Here is an 18,933-nt window from a genome sequence, read left to right on the forward strand (position 1 = left end):
AAGTTGTTATTAAAAAAAAAAAAAAAAACTGGTACAGGAAATGTTTTTTGACTATCCTTTTAAGGTTATTAATTAAAAATAATTATGCTCATCCTTAATTTATTTTTCTAAATGAAACGTTTTTTTGGTATAAAAGCCAAAAAATGAAAGTGTCTAAATAAAGTAAATATTTTTAGTCAATCATTCCATATAGGTGGTAGTTCGTATTTTATGTTAAAAGTTATTTCTATACTATATTAACTTAATGCTAAGATGTTAAACACTAGGATAAATGTTGCTATAAATATAAAATATATATTAGCAGTGGCATAAACAGGGATTATTTTAATGTAGCCATACTTAATTAGAATTTTTTTAGTGAGCCGAGTGGTTATAATTATTACGAACAAAATAGAAATAGATATTAGACAATTTCGTTTTACGAATATTTATTATTATATTATAAATATTATAAACATTACTTAAAATTAATTTATAAATATAATTATAAGAATAAAATATTGACGATTGCATCTAAAATTAATGTTATATTTCGATGAATTATCATCAAGGATGCAAGTCCTGACAATCTTCAAAACTTCTTTGTTGATTCCTAAACAACGTTTTTAATCAACCCAGTGTTGAAAGATGTCTGTAAACAGTGTAAATATAGCAGTAAATGGAAATCAATTTCTAAAAAATAAAACGCACCATCGACGTATGTAAACATAACTCAAAGGCTAACGATCACTGATCATCAAGTACACAATAATTTTAGTTTCAATTTTCATAATTCATAATATTATAGTCCATCGAAAAACAAATACCCTTGGTATGACATCAAAAGTACTCACCAGCCAGAGTGTATGATTATGTAATATTGTACATAATTATAATTATTATAATTATTATTATTTGTTTATACTTGTATATTGTATATAATATATAAATTCTACATAAATAATAATATGCATACAATGTTTTAATTGAAGCTGTAATTTTACTACCGACTCTGCTCTATATACGCCACCGTCTAGTAGGGGATATGACTGTTTAAGTATTATAGTTATGTCTCCAAAAAAAATTCAATTAATTTTTTTCGACGTATTGTACAAAGAGAATAGAGTAAGCCTACAGAAATATTTGAATGCGGAGTGTTAAAATATGTATTTCAAGCAAGGCTATTTTGAATGCACAGTGAAATTAATTATGGTAAACAGCCGACTAAAAATTAAAAACGCAGAGTTCGCTGTTGAATAATATGAATATGACTATTTCTGGGGGGGGGGGGGGGGGGGAGAGAACAGATAACGGTACAGCGGAACGAAGCACTTTCACAAAACTGTAACGATCAATAATTAAAGGTCTAAAACATTTACGAACGGTTACATAAAACTTCGGAGTTTTATCGCTTTACATAATATAACTAAAACGGAGAAACAGAACTTCCTCAAATACAACTCTTACCAAATATACGATCATTCGAATTCATGAAATCAAACATTGTATTTGTTTTGCAGTGCGTATACCAATAACAGCACTACCATACAGTTTTAAATTTTATCGTAAATTATAGAAATTATAATTTACATGCTTGCCTATTTTTATTTTATTATGCTATAACTGAACTTCTCAGATCTTAGCATCATAACGGCACGAATCGTTGAAATAATATTGCGAATGAAAAGCTGAAATGCTGCCGCGGCGTGATGTTATACCATATATTGTTTCCTGTTATATTTACCAGGGATGTCAATTTTACATAAAAACTAAAAAATTAAAAATGCAAATAATTTTGAAATTATACACGAAATAAAATATGATAAATAATAAATCCCTGGAAAAATAATTCCTGAAATAAAATCCCGAAATACCTGAACAAATCCTAAATGTGAATTGTTTTAAATATTATACGCATTATTGTTAAGTATTTAATAACCAGTATTCTACATTAAATCGGATGCTATATCTTATGATATAAATCGTTTGTCTAGACTCATTTATTTATAAACTGCAATTTATATACTATTATTATTTAATATTCAAATTAGAATACCTAAAAAGCTATTCAATGTACACTCATAATATCGTCTTTGAAAGACAGTCTTTCACATCTAGTTTTTTCCTGAAAACCATAAATATTAGATTGCCTTCTTTAAGTTTGATATATTTTAAATGAATATTATTTTTTATTTTTTATGTATAATTATCATAACTTATAAATGTATATATTGGATGGGACATGGAATTATTCACGGAAAATCAGTTAAAGATTTAGTTTATGGCATCGTATTTGTCATAACTATGTTAATGGAAAAAATATTAGAATTGACAAATATGTGGACTGTTCTATAATGGTGCCCTGTTCTATTTACCTACTTGATATTATAAACTAGGTAAATTATAGCTATGCAAGCGCACAAATTACAAAAATAATGTTAAAAATAATACTTATAGAAAACATCGTAACATTTTTAAAAATTAATTTCTTTAGTTACTAATAAATAAAAAATAATACTAATTCTATGGGGTGTTGTTCAACAAAATCATGAAATTAATATTATTTTCATTAAGAGGTTTCCATGTATACGTGCATGTCACTGTCCTGCGGTGTATATATTATAGATGAGGAAGTATTTTTTTGGTCTTATGACATAAAATATGAAATAAGAAGATATTTTACAAAGACTTTTGTATAACTTCGGATGTAATTGAAAGTAAAATTGTATGTGTACACTGTACACTATTTATTATAATATATTACACTGGTTTACAAATGGCTGAATATTTCATCACACGAATTTCAACGATCAGAATTATTATTATTATTATTATTATAATAATGACAGTGGTTAACCGTCGCTTGGTAGTTTTCACGTTTTTTTTCTCTTGCCCTTAAACACACAACAAAGTATGTGTATATGTATAGTGGTAGTGGTTGTTGAAATAGCAGCCCGTGCACGCGATGACGATCAAATTAGCGAGGCAAAAACTATATTTTTTATTTTTTCTTGTAAATGCAATAATGGCTCGAATAAAGGTACATTTTATTCTTATTATGTCGTGTAAAACATTTTTATTATAAAGAGATCAAAAACGTCGACTTATTATAGTTGTGATGAGTAAGGCTTCGTGAAGATTAACTGTTTCTTACAATTTGAAAACGGAATACATTTTTAATCCTCAGTTTGAAGGCTATTTATTTATCTTATCCGAATCAACATATTTTACATTTTTGAATTCGAGATTACAACAAATAAGTATGGGAATGGAAATGAGGAAAAGGAAAAAAAAATGAGCAAACTTTTAAAGACGTTATGGGTATCCCCACAACCACACAAATCTAATCAAAATCGTAACCAATTTATTTGAACTTAATGATTTAAGATTTTCAAATGTAACCATCATTATTTTTGTATTTAAATGTATGATTCTGGGACAAATTAAATACTTTCTGAATTTGGGTTATTTTATTATTTTTATTTTTCGGTTATTTTTTTTAATCATATAAAATAGTAATTCCGACTATTTACTATAGTTTATTCTCTTATTTTATAGTAGAATACATTCATACGATTAAATTAATCAACTATATAGGTACTTGTAAATTGGAGACCACGAGTAGCACACACAATATGTGTAAATCAACTATTCATAATTATTTAACTAAAACTATTTAGTAATTTTGTGCTTGTAACTTAAATAGATTATAGCCTGCAATTGTGATAAAGGAAATCATTTATATGGTCAGAGGCACCATTTATTTTTCCCGTGTATAGATATTAATGTATTCGTATTGCAAGGGTTAAATTAACTAGATATATCATCTATATTTTACTTGTTTTCAAAAGAATATCAAATAGACGACACATTTTATGCAGTTTATTTCTTATACGAATAAATATATTTCTAACACACCTGATTATATATACCTATAGACTACTACGGAGAACTTAAATGTATAGGTACAACATTGAGCATGAGAATAAAAGCTCAAAACAAAATTGAACATACATACATAATGTATATGCTTACATGTCTGTGTAGATATAATATAGATGATATATTACACATATTAAATAGGTGCAGAATATTTTAACGAAACATTATCTCGTCCATATGTTATGAATTATGATGTTCAATCATAAGTCATAACATTGTCTAATGAATTACAATGTTACATCATCTTCCTGAAGTTCTAAAGCCTGGTAATTCAAAGTCTAATCGGCTGAATGGTATAATACGTACTCATATTACAATCAATTAATACTACGATTTTAATATTATCGATGAAACAATATCGTATGCTCCATAAAACGTATTAATACGAGTATAATACTAAACTCGTATTAAAAACGGTAATAATATGTATTATTTGCATATAGCGTATAATATAATATTTTGTAGCACATACACCTGCACTCGAGTATATATCCTAACCTACTCAGCGGGGCACTTGTCAACCGACATTCGATGATGACCAGGTAAATTTACAGCACATAAGTTCTGTATATATTTAATATTTACAGTTCGAATACAAAACCATAATATAATGAATTACACAAGCAATGAGTATAATATAATAAATAATTATTGTACAGCACAAAACATTAGTGGATCACATACTATTATACTAAACCTAAACATATTTATTGCTAGGCAGTGCACGAAATGTGTCAGTAGACCAAGTAATATTGGGACATGGCTCTATTTAATAGTATATAGGTTTATGTATACCACGTTTACTAATATGTGTAATGTCTCTTCTGTGCGATTGACGGTTAAAAGTTGTTTCGCGCCTTGTTTGCACAAAACACACATGCTCTCACCTATATTCGTAACAATGCTCATCACCTCTACTAATACACTGCAGCGACACATCAATAACCAAACTGACGACGTGGTAATGAATATTAGCGTAACCGCTCAACTCCGCCATGGTCGAGGACAGTAGGACGCGCTACGAGTATGACGGGGTGAAATGTCTCTTTTCAATAATAATTGAAAATACACGTATTTACTGAACCAATGCATAAAATATTAAAATTTATACGTTTGACCAGGCCCTCCATTGCACAATGTAAAATCCATAAAAAAATGATAGTTAACAAGAAATCATCATGAACTTGCACGACCCATACCGAAAATTAAACAGCAAACCTTCCTCGACTGGATGTATGTACACATTATATTATGGTACGTGTATATATATATATTTAAACAAACAGATTTTTGATTCTTATAATTTACTATTAGTGTCGTAATCGCAGCCAAGAATGTATACAACAGTGCATTTAATAATTTTTTATTAATTTCGTATGAATGCCTAGTACCTACCTACGCAGTGTGCCAGTGTACCTAAGCACTGAATAACGAAGTACACTGCCAGTGCATTGGGCTAAAGTCGTATATTTTGACAAACACTTACTACTACAACATCAGCTGCAGAGATGTGGAAGGTAAAGAGAGGAAAAATGTAATATTTCAGCTTTATATAGAGCGAATAAAATGAATGACATTATACTTGAGTAAGTTTTTTTCTGAGGGCAAAAAGTTTTTCCATGTTTCACAAATATATTATATTATATACTTTATAAATTATAATATTAATATATATAACTAAATACAGCTCTACTGACCAATAACAATTGAACCGATCATAGGGAGCACTCGGTTAGGGTGTTATTAACCTTGACTAAAAAATACATATAAATACTATTATATATATTGATTATAGATGAGCTTTTTTTTTAGGAATGCATATATATATATATATGTAGATAGGTTATAAGTTTTATATACTTATAACGAAGTAAAAATATTCACTTGATAAGAGATTGAGGCAATAGTGAAGCTTTAATATTTTTAGTTACTGCAATAAAAGCTATAATAGTTATTTGCTACGTGTAGGTAGGTTAGGTTTATGTATTTGCTTCTTATGAAAACTTCAAAAAATACCAAAAAACATTGCAAAACCAATTTTTTAGAATTATATGTATATAAACCTTTTGATCCTAACTGTGGCATAAATTACGTGTTAGCTACCAAAGTAAATTATTACAATTACGCTGAAAATCATTTTCAGCAATAACTATGCAAAAGAATGTGAAATAAGTAGTCGTAAAATTCATCACAAAAGTAGTTCTGAAACTAGGTCCACAGCAAAGTCTATTCCACTAGTACATTTTAAGATTTCAAAAAAATCTAATGTTACCATCTGTAATATTAACTCATATTTTATACTGTGTTTCGTCCAATGGTACACGATAGTATATGGGTTATTCATCAAGTATGCCAATCACATTTTATTCCTTAATAATGGCATTTAGTTAGGCACTCACTTTCTGAGTTTTGAAAAAGTTAAGTTTATTTAAGGTCATTATTTTTAGATACCTTTATTTTTCATACATTTTAAGTAATGACAACCTGTTGCAATATGTATTTTTCAAACGAGTAGCATCTTTTGGTACTGTAAATTATTAAGCAGATGTTATTTTTTGAAAAATCGAATGCGATTAAATCGAAATTTAAACTGGATATTTCTGGGCTACTAACTTTTATAAAATTGATGTAATATTTTGGCTAGTATTTTATATATTCAGCCAGATCTAACAAATTAAAAAGTGCTTAAACTGACGTATTAATTAATAGATATGATAATATTAAGACCATCATGGCCCAGTGGCCCATATATTTAATCCGATTATCGGGTACATTGTCATTCTTAGTACATTAAGTTTAACAATTCAGGAAAAACTCTTTCGAATTTCACATTCTTTTTTTTACAAAAATAAATCATCTGCTTAACAATTTACAGTAAAAAAAGATTATTTTTTGGACAGAATAAGTTTTTAGGTATCGCCACAGGACATTCATTAAGAGGCATAAAAATCCGATTATTTTAAATTATAGTCTTTAAGTATACTTAAAAGTTCACAAAAATCAGATTTTGAATTAATTTATTATTTAAGGAAGAAATTATCGATGATGGGGGGGGGGGGGGTGAGCATGCTATAGAATCACTTTGTATGAACAGTGTACACGATTACACGCGTCTTAATCGTTTATCAATTGATTGGACACTGTTAATACTTGTATTATAATATCTATTATTTGCATTTAAATTTTTTAACAAAGTTACCATCTCCTCACAATAAACTGAGTTGTGTACTTGTGTGTATAAAGTCTGGTACAATTCGTCTGTTGGGTCTACCTTATTTTAAGCTATTTTTATAAACTACTGTCCATTTGGGAAATGAGTAACCTATTGAGGTTATTCCAAGAATCATATTGTGTGACGCTGGCATATACATTATTCAGATTTATTTCTAACTCTAAATCCTAGGGTGCTCTGAGATATTTGTTCTATTTAACAACTTAACAACCTATTTAAATATTAAATAATTGTACACACACATATAATATATATATTTATATACTTATGAGAATTTAGGTCATCTCCATTCTCCTCACTCCATTAATATACATATACTGTGGTGGTCTATACAAATTACAAAGTGTATGAAATATTTCTTTGTTTGTTTGCTATTATATAAATATAAAAAAAAGACTTTATTATTATAGTTATATCGAATAACACATTATTTATATAATCAGATAGTTAGACGTAACTATTAATAATTTTATTTTATCTATAAGATGTATTTATGTACGTATATATATCAAATACAATTTTATGTAAGCCATTTATTTAATTTGAACAAAAAAAAAAAAAATTGAACAATCTACTTGTTAAACAAAACATTTATTATGTTGGAATATTTTAATTAATTAATTAAGAAAGCTTAAGACGTAGTTGAATATTGAAGGAATTGTATTACGCTTCGTATAGAATATGAATTGACGTGTTCATAAAGTAACTTATATTTTGTTACCTGATTAATAATATTGTAAATTAAATTCATTATTCCAAGAATTTAAAAAACATTGTTTTCAATACCTACGCTCCTATGTATAACTGCTATACATATCGTATTATGCAATAATATTATACTTGTAGAACAACAATGATACGTTTTGAATAATTTATTTTCTTAGAATTAAGTTTGTTATGTAATAAATCGATATTTATAGTTTTATAATATATTTTATTTTAATAACGTAGGTAGTATAACGTAGGTATTTTCAGCATAAAAAATTGGACTGTCATTAGAACTAAGAAAATTAAAATTCAAACGGCTGCCTAATATATAAATAAACCATTTGTTTATATTGGCTATTTTGGTTAAGAAATACTTACTCCAAACTTTAAGTTATATTAGTCGTGCACTGCAGAATATATATTTGTGTCAGATTCAAAAATATGTTATGAGTAATATGAGAAATGACGATATTGTTTTGGAAGATGTAATAAAGTTTAATACAAAAATAAGTTTATTGTTATGAATGAAATATGTTTTATTGTAAACGTTTTAAGTTGTTTCGGAACACGGCTCATTTTGATTGGCTTTAGAATGTACTAGGCGTTTTTCTTAGTTTTATGACAAAAGCGTTCATGTAAATGAATGCGAAATGAATATTGTACAAAACAATGCCAAATGATATTTTATGTAAGGTGATTATGTCAGTGTTGTTTCGTCTTTTGATTGCCTACAATATTCTCTAAGTTTTAGTACGATTTGAATGTCCAAATTATTGGCCACTGAGGCTTAATTTAACTACCTAATCTTTGTGATGAGAAAAACTATATAATTTACTAAGCTATTTATTATATTATAGCAGCGACATATTTTACTCTTTTGGTATGCTGTTAACGGCACTGTTAGTCATTAATACTTTATTTCTTTACTTTTCTTAAAGTTGGTGAAAAATATTGATATTAGTCTATGTGCAGGAAAAGGACACCTATTTGAACGTAATATTTTAAATATCAATATTGTGTGATGAAAAAATAAAATTTATTTACTTCTGACGAAGAGAGTTCTAAAATTGTGTGGAGATATTTTTAATATTAATGTTTTTTATTTGAAATGTTGTTACATGGTTTTTCAATTCAAAATAATTGAAGTTTCAACATATTAACATTCCTGATTTTTGGACCATTTTTAAAAATAAGAGAAAGAGAGAGAGGTGGTGGGGGGGGAGGGTTAGAGACAAATTAATAAAATTCAATCGTTTTAATTCAATTAATTTCATTTTAATATTCATTATTTACATTTATTTAACTAAGCTATTGGTAGAAATAGAATATTAAAAATACTGAAATTTATATAAAATATAGTTAATGTAATGTAATGTAATAGCAATAATATTAAAATTCAATAGAATAAGGGTTCAATTTCAGATAGAAATTGATTATTATTTAGCTCCAAAGAATTATTATTACCTTGGTACTTAGCATCATACAACTTTGTATATTTTTCTCTTACAATTGTTGAGAATGCTTAAGTAGATTTAATGATAGGAGGATTTCCTAAGTTAAGTATTATAAAGATATTTATTTATATTTTTATTAATCATAAAATTAACTAAAATTATTGTAATATTACCTACATAATATTAAATATAAAATAATCTAGACAGTTATTATTCATTTTGGCGAGTTCTTTTTGTCGTTAATTTTCTATACAATGCTATACGTCATGTTTGTTTATTATGTAACATAAGTACCTACCTTACAAGCTACGAACTCTTCACAAGCTTACTTTAAGATTAATTTCATCTCTTTTTTTCAATATTATATTTAAAATATTTAGGAACAATGATGTAATAAATCATCATTTGTACGATTATCATTGATCGTGGAAATGCACGCGTATTAGTGATGTTAATATAAAGTATTTATTTTTATTTTTCGTGTAACCTACCATTTTATCGGTACCTTTGTATTACACTTGTAAACGTTCGTTACAAAGGTATTTACCTATAAAACTCGAGATTTTCGTATTTTTTTATTAATACAAAATAAATAAATTATACTTAAAAGGTCTTTAACATAAAAAGGATCATCGGACTTTAATATTATTGTAACAAAGTATAACATGCTGAAACCCTATAAATAATAAAATAATTTATACGATTTATTTAATATTTTAATGGCAAAAATAAAACAAATTACAATTTTACAAATTCTTATGTAGTAAATTACGCCTAGTATTTTTCAGGTACCTACAAATTTATTTGTGGGAAATATTTTTTTTATAATAGTCATTTAGCATTACCCAGAGGATACCCCAACGAGGTGATTATCACTGTCCTAAAGACTATTAAATAGTTTTAATAGTTGTTCTGCACACTAAGAATATTTTTTATTAGATTACTTTAAATATTACAGACCTTACACCTATCAGTAATATTTACGAATATTACCAGATCATAGTCTCGCGTTCACACACCTAGGTTTCTAAAAAATAGTAAAAAGTAGATTACATTAAAAAAATTGTTACACGATACACATCTTTAACAACCCAATTCAGTAAGTTATAAGATTATGCATACGCCACGCCGTGGCGTACCAATTAGCCGACCAGTCGATTTTCCGACACATTATAAAGTTTAAAACTAATTGGTTGAGGGCCGATAAGCCAAAGTCCAATTAGCTGACTACTCGTTTGTATAATGTTCCTATTATTTACCAACACATCGTTATTTCACAAAATACAAAAATAATTTTTGTGCCGAACACTAGAGTATTATAGTCTACAATTAAAATGTGGTTAAGACTAACTACACCATAATATTAATGTCAGCTAGTAAACATTGCATCGTTAGTTTGTTGATCGTTTTATAATATAAAATTTAAAATGTAATTTTTTTAAATAATGTGAACTATATGGAGTCACCATAGTACTAACGGAGCACGAACTCAAAACCATATTGAAGGATCAGTGGATGACACTGACATGTCTTAAACATTTGCAATTTAATCACTCATAAAAAATGTATGTTTCATTGCGCTTTACTTTTTTTTTTTAGTTCCATCAAAACAAACTTACAAGGAATCTTGCATTACATTTTCAGACCTTAGAAATGAATATTACACATTTTATGATTATGAATTTTTTAATTAAAAAAAATAATTTAAAAATGATGACACATGTTGTCAAAATTATAATTTCAAACGATCATATTATACAATTATTGTGGGTTTTTATATAATTTTTTTTTAAATTCTAGTTGTAACAACTAATTGTATTCAATTCAATAAAAATTATTTTTAAAAAAACACACATTATTGTAAAATCAATACATTCATCGCTCCGCTGAGAATTTAAAATTAGAAAAAAGATCATAATTTTCAAAAAAAAAGGTATAACATTTATACATTTGAATGACATAATAGTCAAATCAAAACATCTATAAATAGATAATTGACTTAAATAATGTTCACGATTTTTATAAATAGTTTACTTATGATGTAGATTTATAATTTTTTACTATAATAGTAATTAGTGTACGAAATTAATTTTGAACAACATATTATGTTATATTTTTGTCGGCAAATCAAGTTTTCGGTTAATTGATACGTGGCTGGTGCTGGATGTATTCCCGGGTATGGTTAGTTTTTGGGTTAAGACTCTGGTTGTAAATTCCACCGATTTTACCTTTTTGTATATAAATTCCACTTGAAAGAATTTTTATCGCTGAAAAACATGTGAATTCCTGTGATACTAAATTTTTATTTGTGAGATACATATACAATTCACAGATATTATTTTTAAATTTCAAGTAAAAGCTATATTTAATTATAATGACACACATTTTCTTTCTAAATTTAATGTTCAAATTAATTACACAACCTTGTTCATTGTAATTGTCAATGGCTATTATTTTAATTAATTAGTTAGTTTTTTTTTCATTATTCTCGTGTAGAATGTAGATTATGGTAGTACCTAATATCTAAATGTTTGTAAAGTTGATATTTTATTCTGATAAAGCGTACTAGCGTCATACTTATTTTCCAAACTATGCCTAAACCTAATCATCGTAGTTGTTAAGTCTATAAACTATAAACATCAGAACATTTCATTTTGTGTGCATTTAATCACAAACAATGAATTAAATGTTATTTTATATAATTTTAAAAAAATTCCACAGAAAAGTATGGCAGTCTAGGTAGTCTATACAATATGTATATATATATTTTTTTTCTGTGACTAATGACAACCTTATATAATATTAACTAAAAATCATTCGATTCCGTTACAACAATAACGAAGTTCATGTGTACACCACCCTAAAGCAAGGGGTTGTAAAAATAAACTACAATTATCATCCGAGTTTCAAGGAATCTATTGATAATTTTCATTGAAATTGGTTCAATAGTTTCTGAGATTATAGAGCGTTCGGACAAACAAACTTTTCATCAATGTTATATTAGTATAGAACACTATTTATTTTAGCAATTTATAAATTGTATATTATATGTTTGTGTGTATAATGGTGCATAACAATAATTTGGATTTTTTTTTCATATAACATCGGTGGAATTCAGATTAATTTAGTAATGTACCAGTGGAGATTAAACTGATTTTGCATATAAAAAAAATTACCGGTGGAATTTATATGTTATGAATCTAACTCCAAAATCGAATAAATACCAGTGAATCTGTGGAATTTACACGTACCCCCTGGCCCATATCAGGTTCCTTCTCGTACTAAAAATCATTCGATTTCCTTTGACTCGTGATTATATAGGTAGGTAACAGATATTATAATAATAATTAATCAAACAATTTATGAATAATTTATTTATTTCGAACAAATTATAATAAAATAACCCTATCGTTGTTTTTTTTTATTTATTTCATATAATAATTATATCACAGTTTTGTTAACTGGTTTGAATAAAAAGTATAACAAAGGTAACTTATATAATATACGGATGCAAATCTCTACTAAACGTTTTTATAAATAAATACATTTTAGCCATTCGCAGTTTGTTTGGCGTGTTATATAAAAATGGTCATATAACGAAAAGCACCCAAATTGTTTTTAATTGTAAGCTTTCCATAGATGTATAATCTTTGTCAAATGAAAAAGTATAATGTGGTTTGGGAGTTTGATAGTTTAAGGGGGTGATAATTGTCTTATATGATCAGATCATGTTATATGTTTAATATTGCGAAATAATATATTTCCGTTAAAATATTTTATGTAAAAATACGGATATGCAACAAAGAAAACTAGACTAGAGATCTACGAGAATTAAACAAAATATGTTTTAATATCACAACGGACTATACTGTATTAACACAGTAATGAATGATTTTTTTAAAATTTCGATTTCAACTGTGTTAATATGAAGAATGATTCTTGACGAGCCCAATCCAATCGTGTAGGTGTTATGTGTAATAAGTAGGCATCTCGACGAGCTTTGGGTATCTGAATTACAGGCATTGAGATAAATGGTGAATACATTACTTGATGACAAAAGGTTGTTTATGGTCAAGAATGGAAGTGGACTTAGGAGCATTGTATCAAATGTGGAAATGATTAAAAACTTTTATAATGTATTTAACACAAACATGCATAACCTTAAAAACCAATTGATTTTCATAGAAGGTCCAGTTCAACGGTTGTTGTGTGAGCCAAGTAAAATAATATTTTTTGTTTGTTTATGTAGCAAACATAGAAAAGCCGAATATAAATTACGGAACATTAAATACCAAGATGTTAGAAAGTAATACAAAACTAATTATATATTAATACGTATTTATGTTTAATTTGTGAGATATTACAATAATCATTATTTTTACTAAAAAAACATATTTTTGCGTATATGCAGGAGATGTAATGATGAGCAATTCACACATCATTAGAATGGATCACTTAAATCGCGGACATTGAAGGTAATAACGCGGTAAAGGATCGGGTCCGCAGCATTGCAGCAATGCACTTGCGTATCAATCAACCTGCATTGCATGCACCCGCTGCAGCCTCAATCTTTTACCTGGTAACCTGATCAAGTGGTAAGCCTGGTTCTTCCACTGGCAACCTCTATGGCTTTAAGACTAGAGTGTCGCCATCATTGCTGCAGCGCCGCGCCCCCGCCGCCACCACCACCGACTACCACCACCACCGCCACCTCCATTACCGTTGACAACAGGTTCTCTGACATTGGTGGTTGCACGTGACCGTGTGAGTCACAAAATAAGGTAACATCGAGCAGTTCTCAACCAGCGGCCATTATAAAAACAACATATCACCATTCACCATAATATTGGTTGGCTCACCAAAATTTAGTATTTTTTAAAAATTTTTATACAAAATTGCTATTGTTTACAATAAAAGAAAATAGGTATTATGATTAGATATAATAATTTTAGACAGGTATTTTATATTTGGTCAAAATAATCAAATAAGTGTATTGAAAATCTGTGCTGTTTACATTTAACCGAGTTTGAAGGGGTTATTCAAGGGTTACTTATATTGTATGCAATGCACAACTAAATTCCAAATCGATAACTAATTTTGGTAGTTGTAGTCTTTCATGACCAATCAAATTGCAATATGAAACCTTAGTCGTATTTTAATAGTCCTTTTTATTCGTGTGTATACATTAACATAACATAACGATTAAATTTGATGCTATTAAATTATAACAAACTTTATGAGCTTTGTATTGAATATTTATACCAATCTAAATAAATATAATTAATAGATGACTGGAAAAACTTGGTCAACCTCCTGTTTTAGGCTGGGTATCCTTTGATTTCAAGAAATTGTTCATGGAAGCTAGAAAATTCCGGTAAAAGCTAAAAAAAAATTGTATAGTTAACTGACGGTTTTGTAAAGTTCAAAATTGTTTTAAAAGAAAGTATTGACGACCAAGATGATTATCATTGACATTTTAAGTAGTTTATGAAGAACTTAATACAAAACTATAACTATGTTACATTTTTGTTCGCAATATAATATTTCTTAGAATATTTTTCTATCATTTAATACTATTTTACTTTATTTTTATATTTGATTTATTATTTGTATATTTACCTCCCCTATTTTAGGGACTATATATTGTTATTGTGTATACATTAACATACGAGGAAAACTCACACATTTTTAAAATCCCGATAAGAGCCGTGTGGGCAACTGGTCAGCATCCAGGGCCTGAACTGACAATTCATAACTTCATATTATACTTTAATGCAGACGGTATTTATTCATACGCGAAGAGACGTGATATGATTAGTGCTGTTGATTACAGCGATAATACGTATCCCATTTCAGCCTTTTTTCAAACTCAGTCTTTTGATGACTACTACTGAATTCACTACCTCCATCTCCATATCACCGCCGTCACAATTCTTGTTGAACCCTCGAAACTTCCACTAAAAACTTGATATTTTTTTAAGCTTTGAATCGTATATCATTTCGGTCTATTGATCAGGGCAAAGGTTTTTATTTTATTTGACTGATCTCGGTGTCACTTTTTAATAGCTCCACCGTCTGTACAAAGTTACTTCCACGAACCAACTATTGTATATGATATAATATCTCAGAATTTAATATATTATGTTCCTGCAAGGATATCTCACCGAAAGCAATAATGTATTCCGACGCCTGGCATAATTAAAACGAGCATAACTCGGTGGAGCAAAGATAAGTTTCATGCATAATTCCTTATGATATTTACAAGACATTTTCAGTTTTCCGTTACAATTGTACTTACGTGGGTGAGCGATGTATATTTATACATCTATTCATATAATACATTGTGTATAATATAAATTAAAATATTTTTATCGCCGTCGCATTCCGCTGCGTTTCTTCTCCTTGCCGCGTAAATGTGCACACACGTAAGTCTTAAAATCGACCGCAAGCATGTCGTTGTCACCGTCGTCGTCGAGGCAACTTATGTGTAGTTTGATTTGTAGATGGTGTGGCCTGTAAGTGGATGTATTTGATTATAATATGCGCACACACGCACAATAAATATATATATATATTATATAGTTTCCGATGTGCCGTTTTCGCTGAGCAATATATTATAGGTACCTACTATACTTAAGGAATTTTTACAGGGAGTATAAGTTTTCTTTTAAATAACCTCATTAGATTCGGGAATTATATTCGAATCGTAATAATAAAAATAATAAAATATTGCTCGAATTCTGTAGGTAATGTACAATATTATTTTTCATTCGTACGTGTTTTATTTATTTGTTTTTAATGCAAATGACGATACGGACAGAATATTGACATTAAATGAAGGCATTTATCGTTGTTATTGTTATCATTATTTTCTTCGTCTAAATCATCGTCACCTTTTGTAACACTTGGCTAGGTGTGCCTATTGTTTCTCGACCCGTTGGTGAAGTGCGTGTGTCTAGGAGCAGTATCGTATTATTGTATAGTTGTACGTATTATTTACTCAGCGCACTACATGTTTACCATATATTTAGACAATGCAAATGTGTGAAAATGTGAAGTACGGTAGAAAGATTTTCTAGAAGGTTTGCTCATTATTTTCGTATAGTGTTATAATGTTCGACATGAAACTTAATGTATTTGAACTATGAACCATTTGTTCAAAGTAGGTATACACGAGTATTATTTATTTATAATATGATAGTTAGTAGAGTATACAGTTTTTAATAGCCGTATCAGTGTACCTACACCATAAAACATAATGTTTGTAAACATATTTTATATTTTCATGCAGTCTTACAACTTGTGTAGTGTATTTTTAAAATAAAATATAACTATTTACTAGATTGCCGATCCATTATTTGTTTCTTATAGTTATGGTGAAACCATGGCATGCCATTGTGACATACTATAATTCCTCTCATAACATAACTTACACATTTTAATGGTTATTACTTATTAATGAGAAAATATTCGAAATTTATAAATACAAATTATATACAAATAAATTTATTTGAACAAAATTATTAGTCTCAGTCTGTTTGTTATCCACTTTGATGGTTTTAATTTAAGGTATAAGCCACGAAATTAAACTAAACTGAAATCGTTGATTGTTAATTATATACTGCTACTAAAGTTAATGAAAAGGTATTTTTTACACTGCATATTTAAATACTTATGCCTACGTTAAGGTTTATAATATAAAAGGTTCTACAAGAACGTATTTAGAAAATAACTGAGACAATTATATTATATTTAATCAAAATTACTTTACTAGTAAATATTTCTGATTGTAATATTATAAGCTTATAAAGTTATAAACTTAAGAATTACGCTTTCAGCTCGTGTTAATGTACTGTTTGACAATGTGTTATGTCACTTTGAAATATAGGCTAACGATAACTCTACTATCAAGAACAGAGATTTCAAGACATTATGGTATAAATGTTGAAAAAAAAATGTATTCAATCCTCGTTTGAAAGACTTGTTTGGAGTACAAAGGTACTAAGGGAAAATATTTGATCATAATATCATATGATAAAAAAAAAGGTTAAACTAAAATGTACCTACTTTGCTTAATATAGCTACAGGGATATATTTGTGTACCAATATTGCTTAAACTATTATGACGATCACACAAGGTCAATCTGGGACTTCAGGTTACTTTACATAATAGTAGATACATTATTACACATGACAATCTTCCTGCTGAAGATAATAATAATACCATTAGGTATGTACTTATATACCTATATCTATATCCATTATTGTATAAGGTATACCTATGTCTTTGCCACATTTAATTTCGTTTGTGTTACTTATTGAAATGTAAAGTAATTTCGTTTTGTTTTTATCCGATTAATGAAAAAAGGAATACTATTACATTTTGTTTGTGTACTTAAATAGTACTGCGGTGAAGTAATTATATTACTTATCAAAATTCAAAAGTAACTTACCCTTAAAGACTTTTTTATTCGATGTCAAAATATGGATCAATATCTTTGCAAAATGTATGCAATTGGTTATAAATTATGATGATTTCTGCACTGAGTGAAAAAAAAATACTCAATGCAAATTGTATAGGTAATGTTCTAGTTTAAACCGTTTCGAGTGAGTTTTAAAAATGAACTGTTAACTGCTTTATTTAACAACAAAATATAAAACGGGATGGTTGAACGAAGATAGCTGATTTGGTTTAACGATATTCCGGAAGTAAATGTGGACAAACGATCCACAAACGATGGTAGTATGCATTAGAACTCCAATTTAGGGTGCTGTAGAAATGGACCAGAATTTTTTCAGTGCGAGGTAAGTATGGCAGGTAAAAAAATTCGATTTTCAGGGCAATATTGTACAGTTATTAATCTGCAGACCTACACCACAGACAACGCATACGTGACCTAGGTACAAATTAAAAAGTACCAATGTACCAATTATACCGGCTATACCAATATAATGAGGGTATTATTGATGGGTTATATACCATGGAAAGTCAAATAAATTATAACACATGACAATTATAGGGAGTAGGGACTATAAACTATACTATACGTAGCTGAACGTCTAAACCAATTATCAATTGTATTATATTGGAAGTACTGGATGTGACATATGATTCACCATGACACCATGCATTGAAATAACAGAAGGTAATACGTTATAAACTACCTGGATTAAATGCAGCTTATATATATTATAGAATGAAAATAACAAAATACAAACAATATTTAAGGTGTTAAATTATAATATTATGTACTTTACAAAATCAACTAAATGCATGTTGGACCTTTGCATTTCGATACCATATATAGTTCAAGTCATATTCAAGTTGGAATCATGGATATACGCATATAGGCGTATTACCATTTGACGATTTACATTTATAATAACTACACTAATTGTTTTTTTTTTATTATTTTGCTTCTCCTCCGCTTGTAGACAAACTGTATAATTAGGCATTAATAGTGCATACTTATGTAAAATAAACTTAAGTCACTCATATCTTTCCTGCAGTGTATGTTATACTGGTCCGCGGAGTTATGAAAGCCAATATGTTAGGGGTGCCAAAAGTCCATCTAAAATATGTATAGACGCTTTTATATAATAAAAGTGGATCAGCCA

Source organism: Myzus persicae, unplaced genomic scaffold (assembly GCF_001856785.1).
Source record: "Myzus persicae strain clone G006 unplaced genomic scaffold, MPER_G0061.0, whole genome shotgun sequence".
NCBI classification, from domain to species: domain Eukaryota; kingdom Metazoa; phylum Arthropoda; class Insecta; order Hemiptera; family Aphididae; genus Myzus; species Myzus persicae.